Below are 20,543 nucleotides of genomic sequence, written 5' to 3'. Positions count from 1 at the left end.
GGGCACGAGTTCTTTCTAAGAGGACGGGCCAGACAGCTCTTGACTACAGAATCCAAAAAGGGTGAAGTGATTACGATCTAAAAATTGCAAGTCCAGAATGGGTTCTGTGTATTATTTTCCATTTTTGTTACAGCTGCTGTCATGGGAATGGAGTCATGTTATGGCATTTTATGTTCTTGCAGACTCTGTCACAAGAACAAAACATGAGAGTTTGCATAGCTACCCTTACCCATGGAAGACAGCTGAATGCTGTCCTTTAACCTTTTATGCACTCAGTGTTGTGACTGACTAGGCATTGCAGTAGGCATTCCCTCTCCTTCCCCAAAGTTGTTGGAACTGTACAGGGGAGTCAAAGAATGCCAAATAATCAAATGGCAAAGCACAGTAAAGGGCAAAGGTAGTGAAATTTATTGCAGTCTTTTGCTGCAAGTATGGGACTTTTCACATTTCCAGCCTGCTGAGGCAAAGGTTGCAGAGCTAAAAACATCAGAATATTAGATCAATTATGATTATAATGCTAATAGTGAAAATTCTCATGAGCCTCAGGCACCCTTTTACTTTTTCTGCCTTTAAAAGAATAAGCTAAGTGATGCTTTTTCATGCCATATTTCAGGATGGAACCTGTACAGCAAAGCTATCCAAATATAGTTTCTACATCATTCACAATTATTTTTTTTTTTAGTATTTCTAGCTTCATGAATGTCTTGTTCTCTGTGCTCCAAAATATATGTGCTTCTGTGACATTTTTGAAAATGTTGACAATTTGAAAAGGAATAGGTCATCTCTGAAACCAAAAGAATTTCTATCTAAGCAAACTTCATTTCCATGTCTTCCAATTTCCAAGTCTTGCTGTACATCCATGGCACTGGTCCAGATTAAATAGTTTTGAACTCTATTCCCCTGTGATTTATCTGCTTTCCTCAAATTTTGCCTGTTGAATTCAGTTCAAGGTCATTGGATAGCTTGGACACTGTCTTGAGGGTGGGGCGGTTGGCTTTATAATCCATGACATTACATACTTAAAAGCATAAATCCAGAATATATTCCAAATAAATAGCTGTGCACAAACAATGACCTCTGTTGCCTACTTCATATTGCAGCAGAAATTACAAGGAATTACAGCACTGCAGATTATTGCAGTAGAAATTATGAGGAATTACAAGGACAGTGGCTACCACAGCACTGCTGCTTTCAAATATCTTTTCACTCATAAGAAGTACAAAATTTGGGCACTTGGGAAGCCCCAGCTATGTCAGATATCTTAGTCCATTGTCAAACGACATGTGCTAGAAATGATAAAATGGGCCTATATATGAAATCCGACTTAGTAATTACTTAAGTACAGAAATAATTATTTACATCACCTCTTCTCCCTTTCAAGAAATGGAACTGTCTGGAGGCTTCTTCAGCCTGGAGTAACTTTGGAATTTAATTTTGTTGCATCCTGGTGGAGGGTGGTAGCTGAGGAATGTCTTGTTTGATGGGTTCTTAGGGAAGAAAATTATGTCTTCTTTGAAAAAAAATTGTAAATTTCTGGTAAAGTGAACTAGAAGCACTCTTTAAAGACAACAAAATGACATTTCTTAGCCATTCAGCCACATATCACTAAGCTTTAACGTTGTAAATACTTGCGACTGCTTATTACTGCAACCTTGCAAGTAAAACTTCTGAGTTCAGACTATACAGGAGCAAAGTTATACATGTGCATAAGCATTTCAAGCATAAAAAAGGTCATCCCAGGAATATGATCAAAAATTCAGTGTTTGTGTTCTTTATAATTATATTTATTCTTCAATGGAGAGTTAGTGATTTTTTTTCCCCTATTAATCTCTACAAATGAGAAAATTTGATATCTTTTTAAATACTGCAAATATGCATAATCTCTTAAGAAACAGAACAGTAGCACAGATTAGATTCAGAAGATACTGCAAAATGGACAAGAGCACTACAACCTCACTGGAAAAAAGTCTGAAATAGATTGCCATACCATGTACCATATCAAAACATCTGATAAGTAAAGAAACTCAATTAATTGTACTTGGAAGGTATTTTCTCTTCAGCAAAGAGCTTACCTATTTATATTTGATGTAATTATATCATTAATTACCTTTTTTTTTTTCCTGGTTTACACTATAGCTTTTTTTATGTTGACTTTTTGCTCTAGGGCAGGGGTCCTCAAACTATGGCCCGTGGGCCAGATATGGCCCCCCAGGGTCCTCAATCTGGCCCCCAGTATTTACAGACCCCCTGCCGCCCCCCCCCCCCCCCCCCCCCCCCGGCCAGGGGTTGGGGGGGGGAACCAAGCAGCCGCAGATGACTGCCTGCCGCTTCATCCGCGCGCTGGCCCCCTGGTTAAAAAGTTTGAGGACCCCTACTCTAGGGAGATACTTGTTATGTAATGGAATCTTAACATACTAACCAATTACTTTTCCTATTAGCACAGCAGCATCGTACTATTGGTGACATCTGACAGATTTGTCTTGGTAGCAGTAGGAATGAGATGAAACAGTAAGAAAACCAAAATGCAATTGCAAATTTACCATTTTAACTATTGTCCATTTAGTTTTGCAATTACATTGAAACAACTAAGCATAATCTTTCCTCATAAAAAGTCTTCCCTCAGCTGGCCTACACATCAATCTAAATATTCAGAATAACATTTTCTTTTCTGCGTATAGGTAGGCTTTGGGAAAACATTAGCTAAATCTTTTGCAATTCTCGAAATATGGTTTTGTCAGAGGATATAATAAAAAATGGCAGAGGACTTAAATACTTGTATTTAAAATATCATCTTTTGTGATTTTGAACATCTCTCCTCAATACTGCTAATGCTAAATCCTGGAAACCGCACTTTCATTGCTTCTAAACTTTTTTTTTTAAAAAAAACAACCATCAGTTACATTTGAAATTGTGGCGTTTTCTTCAAAGACACTCATTTGCCTCAGCCTTACAAATTTGAAAAAAGTGATGCAGAGCCTAGGAGGAATACAATGGCTGACACCTTAGAACTGTCTTGGGGGCTGACCCTTGAGTATTATCATCATCCTCAACAAGTGCCAGGAACTTGTGTTAGATCTTACTTTTTCTAATATAAACATGTAGCAGTAAGTACATATTTGAAACAAAACAAGGGGAGCAAGAATCTCACCAAACCAAAATACCACACTGAATGCATTATTTCATCATGGCAAGAGAATGAGAGGAAGAGTGACTCTCACAGACAGTACTGAGCTCAGCACCATGGTATGCACCCCCTGGAAAGTGGTGAAGCACTATAATATGAAAACTGGAAACTCTGGAAGAAAGAGATTTCCCTTAATTTTTCATTGTAGCATTTATTTGGTTGATGGTGCAACTGAAACAAGCCAGTAAACATTACTGGGCATTGTGCTCATTCCAAGAAATGTATTTTATTCCTGAAAAATATTCTAGTCTCTTCAGCATTAAGCAGCAAAATATGTACTGATAAACATTTTGTAATATCAGATTTCGTATGATATCTATCATGTTTTTGCAAACTGTAGAGATCAGTTATGCATAATATCCCACGCTAGTACTCACAAGCATACCCTCTGTTGACTTCAGCAGGATCATAAGCATTGATAAATACTTATCTGCTACTATTTGTTTTGAAGAAAATGTATTAGGAAATAATTTGCACAACTTATTTTCTTTCTTTGGTCCAACAAAAAAAAATGAGCTCTGTGTCTTAAATGTTACTAGCATTTTTATTTTTGCCCCTCTCCTTTCTTTCCTTCCTTCTTTCCTTCCTTCCTTCCTTCCTTCCTTCCTTCCTTCCTTCCTTCCTTCCTTCCTTCCTCCCTCCCTCCCTCCCTCCCTCCTTCCCTCCCTCCTTCTCTCCCTCCTTCTCTCCCTCCCTCCCTTGCTCTTGCTTCTTGAGTTTTAAAAATTCAGAGCAGCGGTTATGTTTTATTCTAAAAGTACCTAAACCACCAAACTGAAATTTGCTTCTCTACCAATTTCTGTTGTGAAGTCTGTAAAGTTATTTAAACCAATAAGCTGTTCCCAGTTCTTTAGATAAAATGTTAAGGTGACTTCTAGTAATCAGTCTTATGAAGAGTTTGAAATTTCAGTCTTTTCTTACTGAACCGGAAGAGAATATACTTCTATTAGGACTGTAACAGCCCTGATTCCATCATGTGACCTGTCAGTGTAACACAAGGACCTCCTGTACAGCCTTATTAAGCTTGAGAAGTCTCTGTATTGGAGTTCCAGGGAGTTCTAATAAATGTGTTGAAGTCTAAAGGTCAAGGTCTGTATTTCTTCCCAAGAACAGCTAGGAGAATTATATCATCATGGTTAGTTCTGCTTACCTTGAGACTGAGGAGGTAACAGCAATGCACAACTAACTTATATTTGGTATCAAGAAGAAGGTAGAGCAGAAATTTCACTAGTGTTTTGAAAGAAGGAAGAAGTAGCTGGAAGAAGAGATTTAGAACAGCAAAGTAAGATGATTTGGAAAAAAAGTTAATATGTTCCCTCTTATGGAATACAAAATTTAAAACAATTAAATCAGGAATCAATAGAATGCATATTTGTCATGTTGAATTCTTTTATTTCAGTAAAGTAGATAATGTAGTGAGAAAGCCTAAATTATTTAGTTTGGCAGTTTCCCATTGACATTTTTCCCTTCCAGCACTTTGATTTCAATGAGACACATTTTCATAGAAAATGTACTGTTCCTCTCACCTTACTTTGTTCTAAAATAGCCCAGATTTGTAGCCTTTCACATCATACTGTGTAGTCTTCCACCCCCACCCACCCCCCGGGTGTTTAATAATGAGTTGGAACTGAAAGGATAAGAAGTTATTGGAAGAAGAAGGAATTTGATCTATTAAATAACCTGTGTTAGCAGCAGTAGTGGTTATACTGAAATTGCATTTCTATACTTAAGGCTTTATTTGTGATATTTTCTTAACTTAAATCTAATGTGCACAGTCATAGGAATTATGAATCCTTTCCAGTATTTGTATAACTGTAATGTCTAACCAAACAGATAAAGCTTGTTGGTTGCCACCACATCCCATCTTCTGGATCTGTGTTTCACCATCTCAAAAAACAGGGGTCAAGTGCTGCATTTCTGCAGCTTTATGTAACCTTGAAGCTGAGTACAAGTGGAACTTACAGCCTGACACTTGGGCTGGCAGAAATGCAATTATTTTACCATGACCCACAATTTCCTATGGTATTCTCTAGTTTATTAAGCCAGCTTGTTGTTAATTGTCAGGAAAGGCCCGAGGTACTTTGTAGCAGCAGCAATGCCAGCCCAGATGCAAACCCAGAGCTTGTTCTTGCTAGTAGTTACCACGTGTTTCAAAGGTAAAGGCTACATGGAGAGTATTCTTTGCTAGGAAATTGTTCAATAGACACGAGTATGATGAATGAAAGTAGAAAAGCCGTGCATGTGGTGGCAGCATGCTTCATACGTTGAGGAGTTGTGCCTGTGGAGTGCCAGCTGCAGCTGAGCCAGAACACCTCTCTGTCTTCTCCTATGGTGGCCTGTGGCTCACAAACCACAAGGAAGCCACATGCTCTTTATATGACAGGCCAGAAGTGTGAAAAAATCTGTATTTCTGCCAAAATACTCTGTGTTAAACCCATTGACCAGGCTTAAAAAAATCATAAAACCTGTCAGTAATATCTGTTAGGAAGTACCAGAATTTGAAGCTTTGCTAGAGCTTTCCAGTGGCTGACAACATCATTGTTCATAAATCATTGGAAATACTTAAAGTGAAAGTAAAAATGGTGAAAGCTTATTATAGAAAATGAACAGCTATTTTCCACTGTTTCTGCAGCAGAACCTTGATATCTATTTACATACCATTTCTAATATTAATATCATTGTGGTAAAATAAATCACTCCCCATACTTTTACATTTTTAATTACATTTTACTGCACTTGTTCTTTTGTTTACAGTTAGCCAATGAAATATTTATTGTTTCTTTACATATAGGATGGGGTTTCAGTATTTTAATCAGATTTTTCATGTAATCTTCCCCGCCCACACTTTCCTTTACTGTCTTTTTTATGGCCCTAAACACCACAGGATGTTGTTTCGTAGAAAATCTCATTATTTTTTAATGCATGGCTATTTATTAATGTATTGTGTATATAACACACTAGCATTTCTTTGCGTTGATGAATACATTTGCATCCACTTGAGAACAAGAATTCCCTTAAGGGCCAATCTCACATTTCACTGGCTATGCTGCCAAAGTACTATGCTTCTGATGTTTTCCTGGGTTTTTTTGTGGTTTGGTTGTGTGTTTTCTTAAGAGGCACAATGAGGGCTCTGATTTGCTGAGGTCTTTCTACCAGTGGACATAGATCATTATTCATTTTCTGAATGTAGACCTGCATGTGCTCTGACAGAGATTACTGAACAAAGTACTCATAGCTCAGCTGTGTTTTAATAAAGATGCTCCAAACAGTTCTTTTTTACTGTGAAAGAGGTAAATTGCTCTTACATCACTGCGTTGCCAGCGTTGGTATTTTGCAGTGGTAGATAAGAACCTATCTGGGATAACAACTGACAAGATGTTAAAGAAAACTTTGCTTGAACCTCATGCGTTAAGAACATAAGGCCTTAAAAAAATTCCACCAGAACCAACATGAAGTCATCATATGAATTCATCATATGAGAACCAGGTAGAAGACGACAGTTTTTGGGGATGTAATGCATTTAGTAATTTTCTGCATTTAAGATAACATGCATTGGGTGCAGTTATCGATGGGCTTTTTTGTACCTCAATGACTTTAATCAGAATTGAGAAAATGAATCTTGATGGTTAATTTGCATATTTGGACTTGGGTTTTTTTTTTCCCCTCTTATTTCATTCTTACTTTTTGATAAAACACAAGCCAGATGTAATTTTCTGACATTTAACTGTATATTATTTACCAAACTTTTGCAGGCAGTTCCTACTTCCTTTAACTTTCAGAGAGTAGTTTGTTGTGAATATTTAATAGCTGAAATATATTAATGCAGTTCTCTTAACAGTCATCTGCAGGAGCTTTTCACCCCAAGTGAGTCAGGCAGAGATAGCCCTGCATGTCGTGGAACATTTGAACAGTACATAGTGAATCATCAAGTCTTCAGCTGTTGCTGTGTGCTATGCAAACATTCATACTTAGGGCTATCGTGCAATAATAGGGGCCAAAAGAAAGACTTAGTTCCAGAGGGCTTTTGTCTCTATAACTCAAAATGGTCTTTAATTTTTGGGGCATAAATCTACAGTGAAAATGAAGAATAATTTTCCCCTCGCTACATGCAGAACTCTCATAATCACACGGTAGAATAATATAGCATGAAGTTTGTTCTGTTGTTTTGAGGTAGCTCTGAAGGGTGAGGAAAATGGATCCCCTATTACTGTTTAAAAACCAAACTAACGCACATGCGTACATAATTTTTTAATCATCTAATGCACTCAGATGAGTCCAAACTAGATTTATCCAAGACATTATGTTCTGGATCTCTGTAAGTGCTCTGCATGGAGCCTTTATGGTCTATTTGGAAAATAACACACATTTTAAAAATGATGTAAATACTTATATACAAGTGAAATCCTAATGTTTCCAAAGGAGTGGTTATGCTGAGTAAATATCATGCAAATTTGAAATTGTCCTCCTACAAATTTATGCATATTGTATCATATGTTTCTGTTTATGGGAGAGATTAATGAAAAGCTGCTCTGTTCCTGATGCATTTGTGTATTTTTCAGATGCTTTTTGTTTGATTTAGCTACTAAACACATTGTCTTTCCTTCTAGATATATTTATGTATCCGATCAAAGTTAGTATTGTGAATGAAAGAAGTACATATAAAAGTTAATTTATGACTTCAGTCTATACCTATACCTATTCAATTTTTCAAACTCTTGCAGTTTAAGAAATGTATAACATCCCCCTCTTATGCAAAGGTATAATGATGAGTCCAGTATTTTATGTGGTCCTCTCATAATTTTATGCATCCCAGTGAATTTTTGGGTGGGCAGACTTCAATTACATTGGCTCGTTCTGAAAAGCCTTGGTAACTGCCATCTTACAAAAGTAAATACAGTAGCATTTACATTAATATTTTCTGTTCTTTTTCTGTAAAATATTAGTGAATTATTGTCATCAGCTTACAGAGGCAAAAAAAGACCTTTTGTGTATATGTGACTTTGATTCGTCCTCTGCATTTTGCAGGACAGTCCCATTACAGTGAGGCCACTAATGACTAACCTAAATAGGGCTGCAATGCTTGAGTGTGTGTGCCCCATTCCTAACTTTATCATCAGAATGTTTTCTCAATTTCTGTTCAATATTTCTCTTCCCTACTGTCAGTTGTTTTGCTCTTATTTGAGTAATCTGTTTTCTTTGTTCATAATATTACCTCATTGTCATGTAAAACCTGTTATACTCTGTCTCTTGAATTTTCATTTTTATAAGTAAGGCTCATCAAATTCCTTCAGCAATGGCAGAAGCAAACCCTTCAATAGCTTTTTGTCTTTGAAGAGAAACAGGGTTGGTGAAGATGTGAGTTGAGCAAAACCAAAACCTTTTATACGAATGTATAGGCTGTAGTCCACCAACAGAGGGATGGTAGCATCCCACCACCCTAAAATGATTTTGCAAGACTGGTTTAGCTTCCCCCTTGCAGGCTCTTCTCTCTTGAAACTTGTACCAGCAAAATCATTGAATGCAACACACAGGTATCACAGATCCATGAGGCTGCTACTTTTTTTCCTTTCCCTTTCTACAAAATAAGAATATTTTTGCTCTTTACAGTTTATCAGCATGGTGTTATTTTCCGTTTATTATCAGGATGTTTCCTTCTAAGCCAGTATTTACTGTGGCTAATAAATGATTTATTGGAGCTTCTCGGGGCTAGGCATTTTATCAGGATGATTAGCTAACAAATGAGAAATTACACACTGGTAACATCCAGCTTGTTAAGGATTTGTAAAGATTGTTGTTGAGTAAATAAACATTAACAGCAACCATGTCAATGCCTCCAAAAGAGTATTTGAGGAAAGTTTATCTGGGATATAAATGAATTGTGATGTAAACTGTGTTCTTAGTAAGAACAGTATTGCTTAGAATATGATATGAAAATTATTTTTGTATGATTCAAGGCATTAAGGAGCAACAGACAGAAGCACAGAACTGAGGAAGATGGGCATGTATAAGTTTTCAAAATTAAGAACCTGGAACCAACATTCCTCTTCCCGTCAACAGCACAGATATTTTCAGGAAATATAAATTGTGCATGCGTTTCTGTAGCTAAATTTCTAATTTTTACAGATTATCTTTTAATTATATGCTTAGTCTGATTTCACAATTATTCTGCACGAATATTTCCCATTGAGTTTAATCAGAGTGTATATGATGGGTCAATAACAGGATAGGGATTATTAGTCACTATTACATATGCACGCAGACACATTTGTCCATGCAAATAATTGGATATATCCAAGTAACTAGTGAAGTTGAAAATTATTGCCATTTGTTTAGTTTGAATGTCATGGCATTAGTGTGCATCGTTCCAAAACAATATGTGAATTGTGCCAAACAAATAACAAAACCTTGCTCCAAGACAAATTGAAAGGCACAAGCAGGTACAGTACACTACAGAACAAAACAGCGTATTGTCTTCATCGTGGCAGTGCCTCAAGAATGAGTAGATTCTCAGCAATTTTTGAAGAACAGTTTTTCATACCTTAACTGAAAACCTGGTGCATATTTTTATGCCAGTAATGATAATAGCAAAGAGACCTTCAAGAAAAATATCATGATTGTGGATACAGGTTGGACATAATGAACTAATGTCCTCCATGATGCTAGATCATCTGTCCTCCAAGGCAATCTCACAAAATGCTAATAAACATTGATTGCAGCATAGCCTTTAAGATGGGAGATGGATCTGACATAGCTAAGTAGATGTAGCAAAATATTGAGTTTTCTTAGGTTATATGGTATCTAAATTTCTGCCTTATGATGTGTATAGAGCACAGTAAGACTTGTCCTGAGCCTAGATATTGAATCCCTGTTTGATTACCATAAAAATTCACAATCTTAGCAAAGGTGACTTTAGACAGATAAAGTAAGTGCAATTAATGACCTGAGGCTCCATAATCCAGAAGTACCCACTGGGTTTGACCAAGTTTTCATCTTGGCAACTCATTAATGACATGTGTAAATTCATGAACCCAGAATATCTTCACAGGTAGGAGAGAGACAAGTTGATTTAGGTATGAGTAATTTCACCTATATGAAATGCAGTTGAAGATGAAGTGAACTACTCTGTAGAGAAGAAGCCTGGTTTTCTCCATTGTTGATAAAGAGTCTAGAAGACTAAAATGTCTGGAGGTATGTACAGTGTCTATGTCTATGGTTATGACTATGTTTTGTCAGTTAAATCCAGTCCTGAGTATCTTTTCTTATGGTCTAGCTGACTTGTTGAGACATTATTATTTCATCTAATTCACCCAGTCTTATCCAGTTTTTCTTTTCAAAGAGCTGCTTGCCCTGATCTACAAGTGACAAAACAGGCACAGCTGGCCAGGAGGAGTTGCCATGTAATCCTTCAAGACTAGAATATCCTACAGATTCTTTCCGATTCCTATCATAATTTCTTTCTTTTCATCTAATATTGCTGATGTGCCAACACTAGCCCAAGTTCTATATAAACTTGCCCTATTTGCTGGCCCCATCTTGCTTAGGGGCCCTGATCTGGCAGGCATACACAAAGCAGTTTTTCCTAGGGATGAAATAAAAAGTTCACTTGAGAAAATGAAGCTCTGGATTCTGGTTTCTAAACCCATTATTTTTTTGTCTCTTTGTTATTCATTATTGGTAAGTGCAGAAAGTTGAATATAGAGGTTGGAAAAACTGGGCTATAGCATCATTTTTTTGCAGTCAGTTGGCTTAGTAATAGTTATTCTACACAAAATAGAAGTTTCAGTAGCACATATGGAGAAACCCCACCTTTGATTAATTTTACTAGTATTTAATACTTTGACAGTCTCTGGCTACAGTCCTTCTGTGGGACATGTGGGATCAAATTCCCTGAGACAGAGGAAACTGAATGCAGCTCTCTGACATCCTGTATGAGAACTCTAAGCATGGGCTGGTACATAATCTCAGCTACTCCCATTCCTGAAGGGGCACCTGATGTAGACACTGGATTTTAGATTTTAGAAAAGAGATTTTAGACAGGAGCATTGATGTGCCTGAGTAGCCAAGAACTTCCTATTGCTGGTTTAGGGGATCCAGCGTACATGTTTTGGGACTTCAAATTCTACTATGGGCCAAAGTGGCATAAATCTAGGAAACCGGGCATGTGATATCTACATTCCTGTAGCTTTGAAATATCAGAAACATCCTTTTCTGAGCCTTTTAAGATTGCAAGTTGGTCATGGTGGGTCCTGCACTCATAGCCTCCAGACTTATGTGTTTTGTGAAGCTGGGAATGAAAATACTCTTGTTCACAAGCTTCAGTTAGTTCAAAAATTGCCTAATCCCTTTCTCCCTACCTTCCTGCTTTCCTGCCTTCTACCCTGCTTGCCATTCTGACTTCCTTTATTTCTTTTAATTTTGTTGCTAGTGGGGAAGCAGGGTGTTTCAGAAAAAAAAAATAAATCAGATTTTATTTACATTGTCCTCAAGGAACCATATGGTAGAGTGAAGGTCCATTATTGTAACTCAGGAGCTTTCCCAACAGATATGGTGCATTTGAACAACATGAGTGTCACTCATTGTGGTGGGTTGACCCTGGCTGCTCTGTCACTCCCCTCAGCTGGACAGAGGAGAGAAAATATAAGGAAGGGCTGGTAGGTCAAGATAAAGACAGGGAGAGATCACTCACCAATTACTGTCATAGGCAAACCAGACTTGACTCAGGGAAAAATAATTTAATTTATTGCCAATTAAATCAAAGTAGGGTAATGAGAAAATAAAAACAAATCTTAAAACACCTTCCCACCACCCTTACCTTCTTCTGGGGCTCTACCTCCTCCTCCTGAGCAGCACAGGGGGACGGGGAATGGGGGTTGTGGTCAGTTCATCACATGTTGTCTCTGTTGTTCCTTCCCCCTCAAGGGGAGGCTCCCCACACTCGGGCCCTGCTCCAGCCTGGGGTCCCTCCCACGGACACGGTCCTCCGTGGCCTTCTCCAACGCGAGCCCTGCCCAGGGCAGCAGCCCTTCCCAGCCCGCCCCAGCCGGGTCCCCCCCCGGGCGCAGCCCCTCGGGCACAGCGGCTCCAGCGCGGGTCCCCGCGGGGGCACAGGCCCGGCCAGCAAACCCGCTCCCGCCCGGGCTCCTCTGCACGGGGCCACAGGCCCTGCCAGGAGCTGCTCCAGCGCCGGCTGCCCGCGGGGCACAGCCTCCTCGGGGCATCGCCCTGCCCCGGCCTGGGGTCCCCGTGGGCTGCAGGTGGGGATCTGCTCCACCGCGGCCCTCCGCGGGCTGAGGGGCACAGCCTGCCTCGCCAGGGGCTTCACCGCGGGCTGCCGGGGAACCGCTGCGCTGGGGGCTGGGGCACCTCCTGCCTCCCTCTGCGCTGGCCTCACATATTCTCACTCCTCTCTCTGACTGCAGTTGTAGTTGCCCTGTTTTTTCACCCCCTGCTTCAATACGCTGTCCCAGAGGTGCTACCACCATCGCTGATGGGCTCGGCCTGGGCCAGCAGTGGGTCAACCTTGGAGCTCCACTGGACATAGGGAAAGCTTCTAGCAGCTTCTCACAGAAGCCACCCCTGTAGCCCCACCACTACCAAAACCTGGCCATGCAAACCCAATACATTCATATTAAGAAATACAGCTTTTTTGACTATTGGTCTTTATTAATAACGTATTTGAGGAATTATCACAAAACCGTATAAAAATTACCATGTCCTTTTTCTCAATTCAAACTGCATGTGGTACAGCTTTTCAGTAAAGGTCCCGGTCCCACTGCAATCAATGGAAGAATTCTGATTCCATTAAGTGCACTTGAATTCTCCCCACAAAATTGAAACATTTGATTTTTTTTAAAAAAGCAACAACACCTTAATTCTCTTCTTAAATAGTTTTCAAATACAATAAAAGAAAATAAACATTCCATGTAAAAGAGACAGTTTCATACGTTCAATACATATGATATTTGCAAAAATCCAGGAACACACTCCTGTACCATCAAAGCTGCATGAAAGGAAGACACAGCAGCTGCCTGTTCTATCAAATTTCATTTATTTGTGTTCATGGCATCTGTATAAGAAATATTTTTGACATATGACACTTTTGGAATATTTAAGTTTTGTTTTAGGAAGAACAGTACTTACTAAATTTTAACTATGTTTATTTTTGGAGTGATTATAACTTTTGCAGTAGTGAAATTGTATTTAAGGAAAAGAACAAACTTCTTTTCTATTATTTTCCATGATAATAAGTTCTTTATGCGTTTAATCTCAAACTTTTCAAGCTTTCTTTCAGTATCTCACTGGAACTGCTTAGAACCTGATCCAAAGCTTTTCTGAAGTTTACTTTTCTAAAAAGTTCAATGCAAAGAGAATATTATTTTTTTTTTGCACATAGAATTTCCTTTAAAAATCCAAAGGAATTTAAATGCATATTATATAGTGCAAGCTGAAAAATGAGGATCAGAAGAAAAAAAAAACATTAATTTTAATTCACCAATAGTACACTTTAATAGCTGTAGTCTTCTGACCGGTAATTAGAATATATTATGGACTATTTGAGTGTCTTAACCTGATTTGCAGGTGGCTAATTAGAGACAAATTTGTTTCTGGATATCAATTGTTATCTCCAAGTTGAAATTGCAGCCCTCCATTTTGAAATGTGAAGTAATTTTAAAAATCAAGTTTTGCATATATGAACTGTGAGAGGTCCAAATTCCTTCCACAGAACAAGAGAAAAGTAGTTAGCCTACTTCTCCAGCTAGTGAAAGAATCATAATTTCTCACTCAGAAGGGGAGGATTTTATGTTTAGCTGCTCAAGCTATGCCAAAATACTGGTTTATACCAAACGCAAGTAAAATACTAACCATTACTAAGAAAGCAGTGAATGTGTATGGCACACTGTAAGGCATGATACGAAGACACTTTGAAGTATTCTGTGTACAAAAAAGAAAAGAGAGAAGCTTTCAGTTGTTAGGCTGAGTGTAGAGTAGGCACATGCCCACCTCATCATGACTCACCATTTTGGGTGGCATTACCCACCTGCAGAGGTCCCATGTGACATGTCATCTGACTGAAAAACAATACCTCTAAGAGCATGTCATCCATATTTCACTGAACCTGCAATGATGTTACAAAAAGACCAGTTAGTTCAAGAGTAGTTTGTAAATATTTTCACTTCTGCAAAGCACTCAGATCCTGAACTGGTGTTATATCTATCCACTGGTTCTGAGATGTTGGTGCCTGTGTTTGGAAGTGGTTATACTCCCCTATGATAGATAACTTTCGAGCCTGCCTCAGAGATTCTTCACCAGTCCCCAAACACACTAAGGTCTAACACACACACCATTTGACACACACTGTACAATTACATTTTGTTTCTCTAATGAGGCGTAAGGACTTACAAATATATTGCTGTTTGAGCCTAGTGCATAGAAAACACATTATCTACCACATTTTGGCTTTACTGCATTGCTCCATGTGTTATTTCCTGTCCCAAAACAGGGAATCTATCCCTACTCAAAGTTTAAAATAAGAAATGCAAAGTGTTTTGTTATCAATGTTATATGTTAAAATAACAGGTGGGGAGATGTGTGGAAATTTTATCCTCATTACCTTTATGATGTAAATGATTCTGTTGACAAAACCTCTTCATCTGATGCAAAATTAAAAACGCATAATCTGTGAAACCTGTAAAGATTTTTCAGGAAGAAACCCCCCCCACAAAACTCTGAAGAATATTTCGTGTTATGTACATTCAGGCTTGTTTGTGTAGTTCTAGACAAACAGTAAAACAAAAAAAAAAAAATCCTTTATAAAAATTCTTTGACCCTGCTTTTTGCCATCTGAGTGGTCATGGTTGATTGGAAAATCAATGAAGTGCTGTGAGAATTGCACCTCACTGTTGCAGAAAAGCCACACAAAAATACAACTTTTCACATGAGATGAAGATTGCCTTTGGTTCATTTACTCTCTTAAGACACATTAAAATCAAATCTATCACCCCATTTGGCCATCTGTCAATTCTCACTACACAGTAAATGAGTAGACTTTGTTCCATGATCACCAGAATTGGAGGATGTTTTGTTGTTGTAATAAATGGTTGTAGGCCTCAGAGACAGAAATAAATCAATGCAATTTATAAAGTTGGGGTGAAAATGTTAGATGTAGTTTTCTAAACTACAGAGAATTATGTATGGATGACTTGCAATAAATAAAGCACAGCTTTAACAGCTTACAAAAATAAATAATGAAGATGAAAGAAATTAATGTGTAGTACTTTATTTTGGAAACTTTTAAAACATAGATAAATACAAGAATAAGTTGCATATCAAAGGTGCAATTATCTGCACATTTCTTTTTAAATGGTCTGGCCATAAATAAGAGAATTCATTTTCTCCTCCTCTTAACAAAATTTAAGTTTCCAGGTACAAAACACACTAACAACCAAAAGCACATTTCCTACTGCTTACTCAATAATTTTTCTGCTATTTATCTCCGGAAGAATTATTTTCTAGAACAGAGTATGAATTTCACTGGAAACAACTTTTGAGGAGTAGCTTATGGTGAACTGAGGGTGCTTCTGGAAATGAGCAGTTTTTGGGCTGGTGCTCCAAGAGTCTGGGTACTCCAGTTCTTAAAAGCCTGGTCTTGAGCTCCAGTCAGCATCCATCTTTTCCCATACCACGATTTGCACTCTTTGTTGGTAGGCAGCAGTCTTGTAAAACTGAACTATCTTGTAGGTAATTAGCTCCAAAACAAAACGTATGAAAATACAGAGACTAAACATCTGGTGACAGTCATTAACGAAGCCATCAATTCCATATCCCAGCAGACTACATTAGTACAGCAAAGTTATTTTCAGGAGAATAAACCTTCAGTTCCCAAATTGTCATCTGTAGCCACAAATGGTCTTCAGTGAGTTGCAGAACAATACCACCTTTGTATAGTTTTGTATTAAAAAGTTTTGAACTAGAAGTATGATGGCAAGTATGCATAATTCAAAGAGTTTGAGAATCAATGAAATAAACTGTTAAAGTCACAGGTTCAAAACTGCCACAAGAGCAGATGCAATTATTTTTTTTTAATCTGTAAATTTGCAGAAAAATTTTAAAAGTACAAATATTTAGTCATGCATGTAAGTACTTTCATGCAGTCACTTCTTTTTTTTTCTTTTTTTTTTTCCTTTTTTTGTAATGTAGATGGAGGTTTGGGACTTGGATGGAGCACTCAGGTCTGCAAATATTGTTCTTAATTTCAATAGTAAAGATTTTTGAATGTTACTAATTATACAGATACTGCTGAATCCAATGACTTCTGCTAGAAGCTAATGATTTTATATTGCCTTTACTTCCTTTGTAAAATGATACAGATGCAAGTACTGATTCAAGATACTTTCTGTAGACGTCACAATAATTGAAGTGTAATAAAGAGGTATATTAGTTGCAGCTTTAGAACTAATTACATGCTCACTCCCATTTAGGTGAGATAACCAGAGTTCAGCAGAGGCAGCTTTTCTTAACTCTTCACTTAACTCTTCTTGGAAAGATTTTACACATGACACCAAGTTCCAGGTGGTCAGATTGTGGCTAGCCTGCCACCCATATGCAAGCTAGCAAGTTAAAAGCAAACTGTGACTTAAGTGTAAGTTTATGCTACCCAGTTAATCCAAATTGAATGGGATTTTCAGTTCAGACCCATTTTGCATACACAGAGGAACTGCTATAGATGATTAGAGTTGTTCTAAGCATGCTTTTATCCTCGCATGGTTGAACTACATTCTAATCTTAACCGTGATGATCCTCACAGATAAAAAATATGTGCTGGTAGTCTCCCAAAAGTTTTTCAGTGTTTCTCATGGTAGAGGAACAGCTTTGCAGCAGTGAATTTATTGGTTAGAAATTTTTGAGCATCTTTTTGTAAGGAGCTGAGAATTATGTCCCCAGACATACATGAGAAAATTTAAAAAGGAGCACAGAGCCATGCAGATTGAACTCCTCTGGAGACAATATTCCTTAGAAAAGGTACTGATTACTTGGGCTATCCAGACTGTCTGTAGCTAGCTTTTAATGTGAGATTTAAAAAAGGAAGGCAGCACTGACCTTTGGTGAAAACCATTTTGAACGTCTTTATACCACCCTACTATTCAGAACATCCACGTGATAGAAAAGAACCCTTGTTTCTATCAGGAAGCAGAAATGTGACATCAAAGCTAAAAAGCAACAGTACAGAACTTGTTTGGGAATGATGAACCTTACAGTTTGCCAGCCTGCCATCATATTACTTAAACTGTTTCTTTTATTCTTTAGAGATGTAATGTTTTCCTTTTTTTAAAAAAAAAAAAAGTTTGACCAGCATTCTTCAAGACGTAGCTTTGGTTCAGAGTGCTCCCAGTGTTTTATTGACAGGAGTTCTGTCAAAAGCAAGACTGATGAAAAAAATAATAAGGTGCTGACTTTATTTTATAAAACCAACAGCTATTTTTCTTCTTGCACTTGGGCTCAGAATTTTAACATGATCAGTCTTTCCATTAGTCTAGCACAGAGGTGGCTATTTTTTCTATTGCTGCTCTGTCAGCTAGAATAGGGCAAGGCTGAAGCTGTGACCCTATCACTGAACCTACTTTTGCTGTCTATCCAAACTTGGTAAAACTTTCATTCTTTTAAGATTTTCATCTGTATTTTTTTGGTGCAACAAGGGCAGCTGGGAGTGATAAAAAGGCATTACTCGACAGAGAACTCCCTTCCATTTACTCGTGGAATTAATTTTTTATTTGCCATGAAGCCTCATTACAACACCAGAACACTTGTGAATGAGAGTCCCTGTTTGCTCCCAACATTTCTCTTAAGTTTTAATTTTTTTATTGATTTCTTTTTCTGTTGGTTTTACTTTCTTCACAGAATCTGAAAATTGTTGTTTCACAAGCTGAGAGAATCTATATTTTGGCACTAGTTACCAGGAAAAAAGCAATGAGTTGCTCATGAGAACTTACTTTTAATGACGTTACTGTCATGAAAGAACCAGGCATTACATTTATCACTGCCATCCCCTGATGGTACTCCAGGAAAATCAGGAAAGAAGCAGAAAATCAAAGCAGTCTAAGTAACCCAGAAATACACAGAGGGATTTTTTTCTACTGAAAACTGTCATCTAGCTGAAAATGACAGAATTTTTTTCAGGGGAGCATTAAAAAACTTACACTGGAAGCTTAACAAAGCAGCCAGCATTATGTGCTATAAGGACTTCAAGTGAGAAGACCAAACATCCGGGTTTGTATTTCATGGTGGGCAACTCCACTTGCTTCAGTACTTGTATTAACTCACTCCTATGGTTGCAACCACACATATGTGAATATGACACTTCTCAGCTACTAGTACTAATACAGGAAGAGGACAACAGAGTGTTTGAAAAAGTGTCACTGAGCTCTAGGTCTTGCAATTCTGTGCTGACTATCACAGCTAAAAACCAAGCGTGGAACAGCTCCACGCAATTAGAAATCATGTCGCAGCCCTGATGTGAACATAGCATATACTGTGTCTAATTGTCTGCATGACAACTTTTAAGTGAGCATGTAAGCAGCTGTAGCTTGTCTGACTCTTAACGTAACTTGAGAACATAGAAGGCTGTTAGTACTTGTCTAGAGGATAATATTATTTTTCAGTCTTACCAGGTCTGGGCTAACACCTTTATACGTATCCAATGAGAAATTTCGCATTAAAAATGCCTTTTTACTAAAAACTAAAAATGGACAAAATTTAGCTTTTTGAGCTTCCATATTTTTTTTTTTTTTACTTTTATTAAGTTTTTCATTCCTTGTTTACTAAAAGCTGGTGAGGAAAAACTCTTCTAACCACTGCAACATAAATTTAAATTAACAATAGGATTGACAGCTAACATGGGCCTGTTACAGTTCTGTGGGAAGAACAAACCTTGGCCTTCTGAAGTAAATTTTCTTTAATTTTTTATCCACTCTCCTGTAACTTTTGTTGGATTACGAGTGTGTGTCTTCCTAAGTTTTCTTACTTTTATTATTGCATCTGGCATTCAATCCTTTTGTAGGAATGCAAGAATGATCTCTGCCTGGAATTTCTTAGTTGGCTTAATTACAGATACTTGTAAATGTCAGGGAACATGTGAACTCACTGTCAGATGGTGTGTAGCCTTATTTGAAAAAGGTTATGTGCAGCTAGCCAAAATCCCAATGCTTAAATAAACACCAGTACTGTTCCTCTGAGCTGGTTACCACAATGTTACTTTATGTGTGGGAACTGTATGTGTCATATAGACACACTTGCAAACTGCTACAGGAGCAAAAACATTGACATGGTTTTATTCATGAAAGTTAAAATAAACACAGGACTCTGCTATCAAGTTTTTTGTCTTCCTATATAATTATTTCAAGTGTATTTACAACCCTAAAAAATGAAAACACACTGAAAAATCATTTGCAGGGCTGTCAGCTTAAAAAAAATTATATAATTTTAAAATGTGGAAACATTTACACTTTTACCCAATGCAGTGTTAAGGCAGCTGCTGGGATGCCATACAGAAGCTATACACCAAGCATTGCCTTCACCTCTATGGCTCTATGAGCTGGGCTGGGCACTGTCAGTCAAAGCTGAGGAAAGACAGCAATTATTCTCAAAGGACAGGGTGTTTCCCTGAGGAGACAGGTGGATGAGATACAAGTCACAACTTCCCTGTAAGAAAACACTTCCATTTTGTTCCACTTTTGGCAAAATAGAACTTTTACCACGGTAAACATTTATGTTGCAGAATCTGCATTTTCCATAGAACACTTTGATAAAGAATTTCCAACCAGCTTCATCAGGATGAAAATTTTCACCTGGTGAACCAGCATGTGTAAGGTCGAATGCCTGAGTGAGTGGGAACCATGGTAATAACTGGACAAAGAGACAGCCAAGCTGCAGATAGGATCCCAGCAAATTACTTGTGTGTTGGCCAGCCACCTACTATGGCACACTGCACCACCGTGCAGTTGCGGTACTTTCCATTTTAAGAGCCAAACATGTGACAGTCTTCATTTCCAAGGTGAAATAAGATGATGAAAAAAGGAAGAGCTGGCTGTTCTCAGCAGCTGTATAGGACTGGAAAAAAATGCCACAGTGGTGGAAGCAGAAGATGATAGTAGGGTCCCTGCTGGCGACACCACGGGGACATTACAGCTTTTCAGGCAGGCACTGCTAAGGGAGTGGAAGCCCTCTTCCCTCTTACACATTAGTGGGGCTGAAGTAGCAGCTTTCATTCCTCCCTTCTGTGACTTGGCAAGCTGGCATTACAGCTGATGAAAAATGAATCAGGTCCTGGGGATGCAATAAGAATTGACTGTGTTGCACACTTGTT

This window comes from Falco punctatus (genome assembly GCF_963210335.1).
Source record: "Falco punctatus genome assembly, chromosome: 3".
NCBI classification, from domain to species: domain Eukaryota; kingdom Metazoa; phylum Chordata; class Aves; order Falconiformes; family Falconidae; genus Falco; species Falco punctatus.
This window is presented reverse-complemented; position numbering follows the sequence as displayed.